The following is a 10,960-nucleotide window of genomic DNA, read 5'->3' on the forward strand; positions in this document are numbered from 1 at the left end:
GAGAAGTTCATTTCTATTTTAACTGAGGACCGAGTATCACATAATTCACATTAAATCCGAATGAGCTTTGCGGGGATACCAAATTCTGACAAGGCTTGGAAAACTTTTGATCGTAAAGGGTTGTCGAAGGCACCCCTATAATCGAAAACATTATGCATATCTAACGTCTCTTCGAAGATCACACGAAAGTCTGAAACCTCTTTTGATACTGAACTGTTCAGATAGTTTCTTTTCCATTTTAACTGAAGACCGTGTATCAGTTAAAGTCATTTTACAAAGCCGAATGAACTTTGCGGGGATATAAAATTCAGACGTTGCTTGAATTACGCTCTATAACCACCAAAAGACGGTAAGTGTCGATATGCATCTCTTGGGTCTTTTTTAGGATTAACCGCCGGATAAGTATCTGGTCAATTGTATATTTGGAAGCCCTATACCCACATTAATATGGCACAACTATTTCGAAACCCTGAAACTATCTTATAAGAAATAAGGAGCAGATTTATGCCCCTATAATTGGAGCACAAAGTCTTATCTACTTTCTTGTGGACGGGATACTTTCTCCATGCCTAGCTGATGCATTCACCTTATCAGCGTGTCTCTTGCGGTTTTGAACAGTCGTTTGACAAGCCGTCTTATCCTGCTGCCTTATTATTCTTCAGCGGGTTTATTGATGTCTTTACCTCATCTTGGCTTCGCGGTATATATTCAATGCCATCTTCTGGGATTGGATCAGTGGTATCTTCGCCGTCTTCGCCACTATCGGATACCAACAGTTTGGAAAAATGTTCTCTCCATATCCTGAGCACACTATCTGAATCAATTACCAAATTACCTTGCTGGTCTCTACAGGACGATGTGCCTGTGCCAAAACCATCAGTTTGATGTTTCACTCTTTGGTGGAGTTTTCTGACTTCGTTCTAGCTACAGTATATCTCGATTTTTTCACTCTTCCGCTATTCAAATTCTCTTTTTCCCTGCGACAAAGACGTTTCCCCTCTCTCCTTTTCTCCCGATAGCTCTCTCGTGCGCTATGAGTTGCTACTGATTGCAAAGTAACCCAATATGCCGCATTTTTCTCTTCGGTAGCAGCACGACACTCCTGGTCATACCGTGGATTCCTTGGTGGAGGTCTCTGGTATCCAAGTATGGATTTTGCGGTTGTTTGCATGGAGTGGGCATTGCCATTGCGCTGATATGTTAAGGGGACGAGGAGTGCTTTGGTTAAGTAATTGGTCCAACTGAGTGGAATAGGCTGTAGCTTTATGTTGTGGTTACAGCTTACCGATATCTATCTTTCGTATTGTGTCTGTTCGTACTATATTTGCTACGTTTAATGGAGTTCGTACGTTTAATGGAGTACGTACCAACAATGTGGTGGTCCGAGTTAATGTTTGGCTATATCACACACGCCTTGCACTCAGAAGGTTGTGAGTTCGATTCCCCGGCTAGGCAACATCAACTTTTCAACGGTGGAAAAATACACCTCAGTAATGTTGGCGACATTTCCTGAGTATTTCAGCCATTTAAAACTTCTCTGCCAGTGGTGTTTTAGGACACGCCGTTCGGACTCGGCGATAAACTGTAGGTCCCATATCATTGCGCTAATATGAATCGGGGTGCACTCATTGATATGAAAGAAGTCTCCCTTGTCCCGCCTGGGATATTTGTGGAACAATTATTATTATATATATCACACCATATGTTTTTCACATGTACGACATCAGTTGGTCTGTATATTAGTATACCCAAAGTGACAACATACATGTGAAATAGCATATGGTGTAATATAGCCATTACGAACGAACGTACATCCAACACGATCGATGAATATCTTCTGTGTTTCACAACGTTATCAATTTGATTTCTTGTTTTCTAATCCGGAGACAGCCAGGTGCCCTTATGAATGTCGAGATGATTAAATCTGGTGTTGCTCGTCGTGTGACATACCGTGAATAAAAAGGTTTGAAGAAAGGTTATACGAACGTAGGACGGATAATTGTGAGTGGTGTACCACAAATTCCAAAAAAAACGTGGAATTTATGGATCATACGCCGTACCGCCCTGACTTGGCACTCAATAACCTCTTTTTATTACCACACATTAAGAAACAAGTAAGAACGGCTTTAAGTTCGAACTTTTTATACCTTTGCCACAAACTGTATTGAAGTGAATAAGAACAATTAGTTTCATTCGTTTATGAAAGTATAAAGCTCTTCATCTTATTGCAGGAGTAGTGTATCCCAACTGATAATACTTCCTCCAAAAGAGCTCATATGAAAACGTGAACCTATACTGTCTGATTTTTGGCAAGGAATGTTTTGTACCTTAAGAAATGTCTAAAGACTAAATACAAAATTTCAGTTATACCGTTTGAATAATTTGGCTAAAACTTTCAACACACCGAAATCTGAGGGTACCGTTCTATGGGGGCTATATGAAGACTGGGCCTGTACCAACAATTTTTTGGTGGAAAGACTAAATACCAAAATTAAAACATTTGGTGGGATATTGGAGCCAAAATCTTCAAAGTACCGAAAATTGGAGGTGCAGTTCTACGGGGTCTATATGAAGACATGGAGCATTACCGAAAAATTTTATTTAGAAATTTGTACGAGGGTGTGTTGCCAGACGCCATTTGACATTTTTTGGAAAGATTGACACTTTTTAGCCCAAACGTAATCCGGACAGTTTGACATACGACCATGTGCTGTGTTGTTTAAAGGGACTTGAAAAAATCACTTTGCAAAAAAAAATAGAATTTACTTGGGAACATTTTCGTCCGATAATTTTTCAAATTTTTTTTCGACAGGGCTGCATTGGTCAAATTAAATATTTATATGTCGATAAAGAACCATTCTATATCTCTATGAGAAACTGGTTTAATGAATTCAATCGTGGCCGACACTCGGTAAAAACCGAAGATCTTAAGGGTCTTCCAAAAACGGCAGTTGTGTCAGAAAAAAGTGAAGACGTGCCCAAGATCGCCATTTTATAAACCGTGAGATAGAGATAGCATTGGAAATTTATTCCAGCAACTAATATTTGATATTGCATAAAAATAAAAAATTTCAGGTGGAAAGTTTAACACCCCCAACGAAGATTAAATACCAAATTTCAGCTATTTCGATGGGTTAATGAGGCTAAAACCTTCTAAATACCGAAAATCGGGAGGTACCGTTCTATGGGGGCTATATGAAGACGTGGACCTATACCGACAACTTTCAGAGGGAACATTTTATAGCCTTAACGAAGACTAAGTACCACATTCCAGTCATTTCGGTGGGATATTGAGGACACACCCTTCAAAATACCGAAAATCGGGAGGGGCTATATGAAGACGTGGACCTATACCGACCAATTTCAGGTGTAAAGTTTTTTACCCGCAACGAAGACTAACTACCAAATTTCAGTCATTTCGGTGGGATATTGAGGACACACCTATTAAAATACCGAAAATCGGGAGGTACCATTCAGTGGGGGCTATATGAAGACGTCGACCTACACCAACAAATTTAAGAAGGAATGTTTTGTACCCCCTACCAAGACTAATTACCAAATGTTAGGCATTTCGGTGTTATAATGTGGCTAAAACCTTCAAAATACCGAAAATCGGGAGTACCGTTCTTAGGGGCTATATTAAGGCATGGACCTGTGCCGACAAATTTCTGGAGGAAAGTTTTGTACCCCCAACGAAGATTAAATACCAAATTTCAGCCATTTCGGTTGATTATTGGGGTCACAACCATCAAAATGCCGAAAATCCGGAGGTACCGGCGCACAGTGTTGCCGCTTGGACAAAAATCAAAAAATGTGATGTTAAGTTTTACATATGTTTATGTTTTCTTCTTACAGTAAACACATCCGATTCAAGGAATCTGAAAGAATTTTGTCGATATTTGCATCCATAATGAAGTTATAGCTCTTTAAAAATATTTCCCAGGTGATCTAAGGCGATATTCATATGAAAATTAGACGACATTCAAAATAACATTTTCTCAAAAATTTGTTGATAATACTAAAAGTTTTGGATGGGGATTTGATGAGTGAGCTATAAATATAACGTTTTAGTACAAAAAGTTGACATTAACTGCATATGGGCAATGTATCGTTATCAAGAAATCAAAATTTAAATTTGATAAAAAAATTTAAAATTCTTAAAATTTAGTAGAGCAGATCTTCTGATTGCCACCCATTGTCACCTTGGCTCCTGTTTTCCGTTAATTGGACATCTCTTCCAAATCAAAATGTGTAAAAACATTCTGCCCATCCCTGCAACCTTTGAAGACTATTCATCAAAAATTGAGCGATTTATAGCAAAATCGGGGAAAGATATATATAGGAGCTATATCCAAACCTGAACCGATTTTTATGAAAATTGGTGAAACTACTCAGGAGCCTAAGAAAATATCACATATTAAATTTGAAGGCTTTTCGATTAAAATTGACCGAGTTATTGCAAAATCGGGAAAAGATATATATGGGGGCTATATCTAAATCTGAACCGATATGGACCAAAGTTGGTATTTTTCATGCCTGTGCCCTCATAAGTACTTGTGCAAAAATTCATCAACCTAGGTCAACGCCTTCTATTTTTGTCCACATTTGTATGGAAGCGGCAACACTGTGCGGCGTGGACCTATATCGACACTTTTCTGGAGGGAAAGTTTTATACCCCCAACGAAGACTCAGTACCAAATTTCAGCCATTTCGGAGTGATAATGAGGCTAAAACCTTAAAAATACCGAAAATCGGGTGGTAACGTTCTATGGGGGCTATATCAAAACGTGGACCGTTATAGCTCATTTGCAATACCAAACATCCTAAGAGTAATTGAAACTTCTATACCAAATTACAAAGCTCTATCTTCAAAATTGTGAGCAGTATCATGATTTCACCAGAAGGACAGTGAGACATGGTTATATCGAATTAGAATTTTTTGCTGATTCGTCTCCGGCGAATATTTCGATGTGCTACAAACGGAATGACATATTTAATTATACACTCCATATTATGGAGTAGTGTATAAAAAGGCAAGGTCAACGATTTGCTTCGCCAGAAGATGTTGTTGAAACGTTCAAAAACCATGTTTTGGAGGTGTCTCATTTGAAATGCGTGAAAATCCTGAAATCCTGACACATTTGTCAGGATTAGCCTAAGCCACTATGATGTAGCATCGTCTGCAGTTAAGTTTGCAAAAAACTGTATAACTGTTATTATTTCCACAAAGTCCAAACACTTTCGATCTAAACTTATTTCAATAAAACCCATCAAGAATCGTGGATATACATTCACAATCAATTTTTGGGATAATCGGATACAGCTTCCATATGGTGAGCTTTTTAAACCTCTGTTTTAGCAAAAACGCGAGTGATGTGTCGGTTTCTTAACTTAAAATTTTTCGGAAAGTTTTCAATTTTTGCACTAGCCGTTTCCGCCGTTCTAGTGGATGGATTTTCACGGTCTATGATTTATATGATCCGGTCCATCAATAAACTAAAAAATAGCACAATCAAGAGGATATTGCAAATACTGTACCCAAAAATAGGGTTTTTTTAATATCGCACTAAATTTTGGCTTTTGGCAGTGTATTATTGTGATGCTGTGTGGGCTACATAGTCATTATACATAACAACTTATCCGTAATCGTGAGTACTGTAATACTATGATTGTTTTTTAGGAATAACTGAATGCGCGTCGCTACCAGGTCAAAAATACAAAAAAAAAACACCTACAATCTGGATTCAAAATATCAGCATCCATAAAAGGTAGATGCAGTGGAGATTTTGAAAGTGATACATTAGAAGTGTAATCTTCATTTTGAATTATTTTACTTTTACTTTGGACAGATGTCCATTATTTCAGTGGTTTAACCAGCAATCGAACAACAACGTAAAAAATATTTTTATTTATTTATTTCCACGCAAATTTACTTTTTTAGCCAAGTTTTTGAGCTTTGTTAAAAAACACTAAATTTGATCTTACTATAAACATAGTTACTGGTAAACACAATAGCTTGCGCATTATAATAGTGCAAACCTTGGCATCAAGAAAACTAAATTATTTTCACTTTCATTCATATACATACATCATGATGAAGGATATTTTAAAAAATAAACCAGTTTTTGATGATAATTATTCGCTTTTTTGTTATTAGGCCAGAAACTTTTCTAGTAACTCCCGCATGTCATGGCACTTATAGGTGTTGTTGTTACGCCTTTACCAATCCATCGTATTTCCTGTATGGCAGTAATATCGGCCTTGTATTTTTCAAGTACATCTGCCAGTGCGTAAACTATACCTTCTCCATAAAGAGTCTGAACATTCCATGTGTAGTTTCGCCGATCATAGTCCATAAAACGTTTGCGGGATTTATCAATTTTAGAGGGGTCTATTTTTCTTGGTCGCTTTTTGGAGAGGGATAAGTTAATAGTGAAACGACCAATCCAAGTTTTTAACGTTCTTATACTCCGTTTGCACTCAACCGGATTTAATAAGCCCACTGCGTTTCAAATGTCAATGCCACAGCGCAAACGTCAAATGAATCCACATAAAGAATCTTAACCTGGCAAAAAGAATAAACACCGTTTTATGGGTGAACGGGCAACACGTGTTAACTCACTACCATTAACGGGTGTTATAGGCAGCTCCCCAATTGACACAATTGGGAAGTCAGTGAGACTCCTTGAAATGAAAGAGGAACCAAGATACCGCCACACTGTGGTTTCGCCCGTGGACAAAAATCGAAAAATTTATGTCGACAAATTTGATTGCGATTGAAATTAATATTCCCTAAACACATTAAATTTTTATTATCTGGTATTATTTTTGCCAATGTACAGCGGTAATATGCCAAGTTAAGTCGAAGAAGTTGAGATTTTTATGTGGTACCTTAAAAACGAAAAAAGATCCGCAAAGCAGAAATTATAAAAAAATTAAGAGGTACATGTACAATTTCCAAAATGAAACTGATAGTTGATGGCATTGACAATATTTTTACGAAAAAACAAATTCAAAATTCGTTTTCTAAGTTCCTTAAAAATAAATTCTTTGTAAATGACTTTTTCTGCTATTTTTAATATCATTGCTATAAATTTATGTTGAGTTTTACTAAAGTTGGCCCCGTAAGGGCAAGTCCATATTTTTTGTAAAATACAAGGGAAAGTCTCTAGTTTATGAGAAAAAGGAATCCACCGCCACCATCTGCCACCCTGTAAGTTATTCCCCTTATACCACGCCTGTAAAATCGCCAAAATTCCGAAAATCGGTAGGTACGTTTATATGGGAGCTATATCGAAGCGTGGACCTATATTGAACATTTTTTGAAAGGAGGTATGGTGTTCCCTCAGAACTTAAAATGCAAAATTACAGCCAACTTGGTTGGAAAATTTGGCTAAAATCGTCAAAATACCGAATATCGGGAGGTACGTTTATATGGGAGCAATACCTAAACTTGGACCTATATTGAACATTTTTTGCACGGACGTGTGATCTTCCCTCCGAAGTCAAAATACAAAATTACACCCAACTCGGGTAGAAAATCTGGCTAAAATCGTCAAAATAACGATTATAGGGAGGTACGTTTATATGGGTGCTATACCTAAACGTGGACCTATATTGAACATTTCGTGCAAGGTGGTATGTTGTTCCCTCAGAACACAAAATGAAAAATTACAGTCAAATCGACGGGAAAATTTGGCTAAAATAGTCAAAATATAAAAATCGGGGGGTACCTTCATATGGGGGCTACACCCAAATGTGGACCTACATCCATTAAATTTGTTTTTCTCCCTTTTGGGCTCGTTATAAAACTATGTTTAAAATTTCGAGGCGTTAACTCGATTACAACTATTTGTGGCACTCCTATCCATACAAGTGGGACCACTGTGCGCCAGGGTTTTGCCATGTTAAAGACAGTCAGGGCCGTTGCTTGGTATCTTTCATCCCTACGCCACCCACAAACAAAATGTGAATAAGTATGCATATTTTTTCTCGATCAATCCTTCCCTCGTTCAAACGACTGTCCAAGCAAAACAAATACCGTATTATATCCCGCTATAATAGTATTTATTTACTTAAATCCAAAAGGCAAACGGTGCTCAATATTGTTAAATCATTTGACATTTTGTAACCTAACGATTGTCCTTTGCCATGCAATTTGTCCTTCCGCTATGGATTCTTATAAAATCGTAATTTCTACTCTATTCAGTAAAAGTAGAAAAATTCTATTCGAAATACACCGTATATTTCTTGGAGTAAGAAATCACTAGGAAAATCGACATCGGTGAATTGGTTTTGTGTGTATGTCTGTGTGTCCTACTAAATCCTTTTAATGGCCAATAATAGAAAAATGTTGTCACAATGGCTTTAAAAATGAATGTTTCCTTGTTGTACTAGTCGTATTGCTGCTGCTGCCGTTCAGGAATTTGAATGTGAATGCTTGCTGTTGTTATTTGTTCAATATTTCTCAATTGTTAAGGATAATCCTGGACAAATGCTGAAATACGATTTTCACTTAAAATACATTTATATCACCGATGCTAAGCTGAAAAATTGGGGGATTTCTTAGAGTTGTTTTTTTTTTCGTTTTGTGCAAAAAGGTTATTTATTTGCGAATTTTATTTACAATAAACAAATTTTAGATTTAGTTTTGCTCCATGGGTGTCAACGTGTGAATTTGTAAAGTAGAATACGTACATGTATACCTACGTTGTTTTGAACGTTTAAACGCTTATCCCTGAAACAGAGTTCTACCCGTTTTCTTTATAAATTTATATCTTCATAAATTATTCTTAAAGTTCTACACCTACTAAGCAGCTAAGTAGCAACAAGTTTTTTTTTATATGGAAACGATAATTTCCCTTCATAAGATACCAAAAAAATTAAACACATGAGAAGGGGTATGGGAAACAAAGGAGAGCAACAACATTTAAAACATTAAAATTATTTATTATTTAAAATATCCAATTCACTTCAAATATAAGGCATTACTGCTTTACTTTCGTCCATGAGTACGTCCATGATTCATTCCCAACTAAAAATGCGATGATTAAAATTTGCGTTTATTTTCCTTATTTTAGTTTAAAGACTTACTGATACGAAAGCTTCGCCTGAACCGTACATAAGAGCCAAAACTGCAAATCCCATAACCATTGAAAGAAATTTCATAGTGAATTTTTTTAGAACCTGTTATTTAGTTACCAAGTGTTACTTATTAATAAGTTTCACTTGAAATCGTTGCATTTATAGTTTAATTGTTAATAGGGCTTAATGCACAAAACGAAAGCCATTCATATGCAAAAGAATAATCATTGTTTGAAATGTAATATTTTAATAGTCACGTACGTTCACAAGAAAAATACAATAACAATATATTTATGAGCTAATAAATCAATTTATGAGCTATTAAATCACGGTGCTCTTGAGCCAACTTTAAATTAAAGGAGCTTACACCTGGGAAGTTTTTGGGGATTCGGAAACTACAATGTTCATAGGTGAGAAAATTAAAAAAAAAATCGCCGGAGCGCTTTTTAAATAAATCACGGTTAAAGTTCACATTTTTAGGTTTTTTTAGGTTTTCAGGATTTTCTTGGAAACCGCAACACTGTCAAAATGAAACTAGCGAAAATGGAGTAGCAGTGAAAATTCTCTACAAGATTGTCCTCTCTGATATTTTCGTAGGTTTTGCTGTTTTGAGATATAGAAGTTCAAACTGGGACAATTCACTGACTGTATCGTCTCCATATGAAACAATGTCATGACTGCAATTTCCCAACGTAAACTTATATATCTCAAAAAGGGTACAAACAAGAAAACAAGTAAGAAAAGTGTTAACTTCGGTCGTTAACTTTTTATACCCTCCACCACAATTTTCATTCATTTCGGTGGATTAAAATGGCCACAACCTTCAAAATACCCAAAATCGGAATGTACCGTTCTATGGGGGCTGTATGATGGCGTGGACCTATACTTACAAATTTCTGGGGGAAAGTTTCATACCCCAAACGAACACTAAATACCAAATTTCAGCCATCTCGGTGTGATAATGAGGCCAAAACCTTCAAAATACCGAAAATCGGGAGATATCGTCCTATGGGGCTATATCAAAATGTGGACCTATATAAACGTTTTATGGTAGAAATGTTTCTTAGCCTCTGGAAACACAAAATACAAAGTTACAACCAATTCTGTGGTCAAATGGGTCTAATACATTCAAAATATATTAAAATGACGCGTACTTTATAAGGGGCCTTATATGGGGGCTATACCAAAACGTGGACCTATATAACCCAACTTTGGTACGAATGTTTTCTGGCCTCTGGAGACACAAAGTACCAAATTACAACCAATTCGGTGGCAAAATGGGCCAAATATCTTAAAAATTCCTTAAAACGACGACGCGTCACGCGTCATTTTGTATGGGGGCTATACGAAAGCGTCGACCTACATAGCCCGCTTTCAATACCAAAAGTCCTACGTAAATATAATATATTTTCCCAAAATTTCATCAACCTACGTCAATCCGTTCGGACGCTAGCGTGATTTCCACAGACGGACAGACGGACGGACATGGCTATATCGATGTAGAATTGCACGCTGATCAAGAATATATATACTTTGTGGGGTCTACAATGATTATTTCGAGTAGTTACAAACGTAGTGACAAACTTAATATACCCCCATCCTATGGTGGAGGGTATAAAAAAGAGTACAATAGCCAATCTTGTAGAACATTTTAACAGCTAAAAGACTTTCGCTAGTCCCATTTCAATAAAACTTACCGTTTTCAAGCAAACCGTGAAAACTTAGCAAAAAACCTAAAAATGTGACCTGAACTTCTATATCTCAAAAATGGTAAAACCTAGGAACTGATCATAACGGTCAATCCTTTAGAGAATTTTCACAGCTACAAACTTTTCTTTAGCCTCATTTCGACAGGACTTGCGTTTTCCGAGCAAAA

The 10,960-nt window shown here is 36.7% G+C and overlaps 1 long non-coding RNA gene across 1 annotated transcript; it reads right to left on the bottom strand.

The window, feature by feature from the left end:
• Window positions 1-8,928: 8,928 nt before the first annotated feature.
• Window positions 8,929-9,256, bottom strand: LOC141391227 (uncharacterized). The gene is made up of 2 exons (XR_012409594.1): window positions 9,094-9,256; window positions 8,929-9,034 (listed from the first exon to the last, which is right to left on the bottom strand). It is a non-coding gene; the product is annotated as an uncharacterized lncRNA (long non-coding RNA).
• Window positions 9,257-10,960: the final 1,704 nt, after the last annotated feature.

The sequence above is a fragment of the Musca autumnalis genome, unplaced genomic scaffold (assembly GCF_047663935.1).
Source record: "Musca autumnalis isolate F117 unplaced genomic scaffold, ASM4766393v1 scaffold_1, whole genome shotgun sequence".
Taxonomy (NCBI): Eukaryota; Metazoa; Arthropoda; class Insecta; order Diptera; family Muscidae; genus Musca; species Musca autumnalis.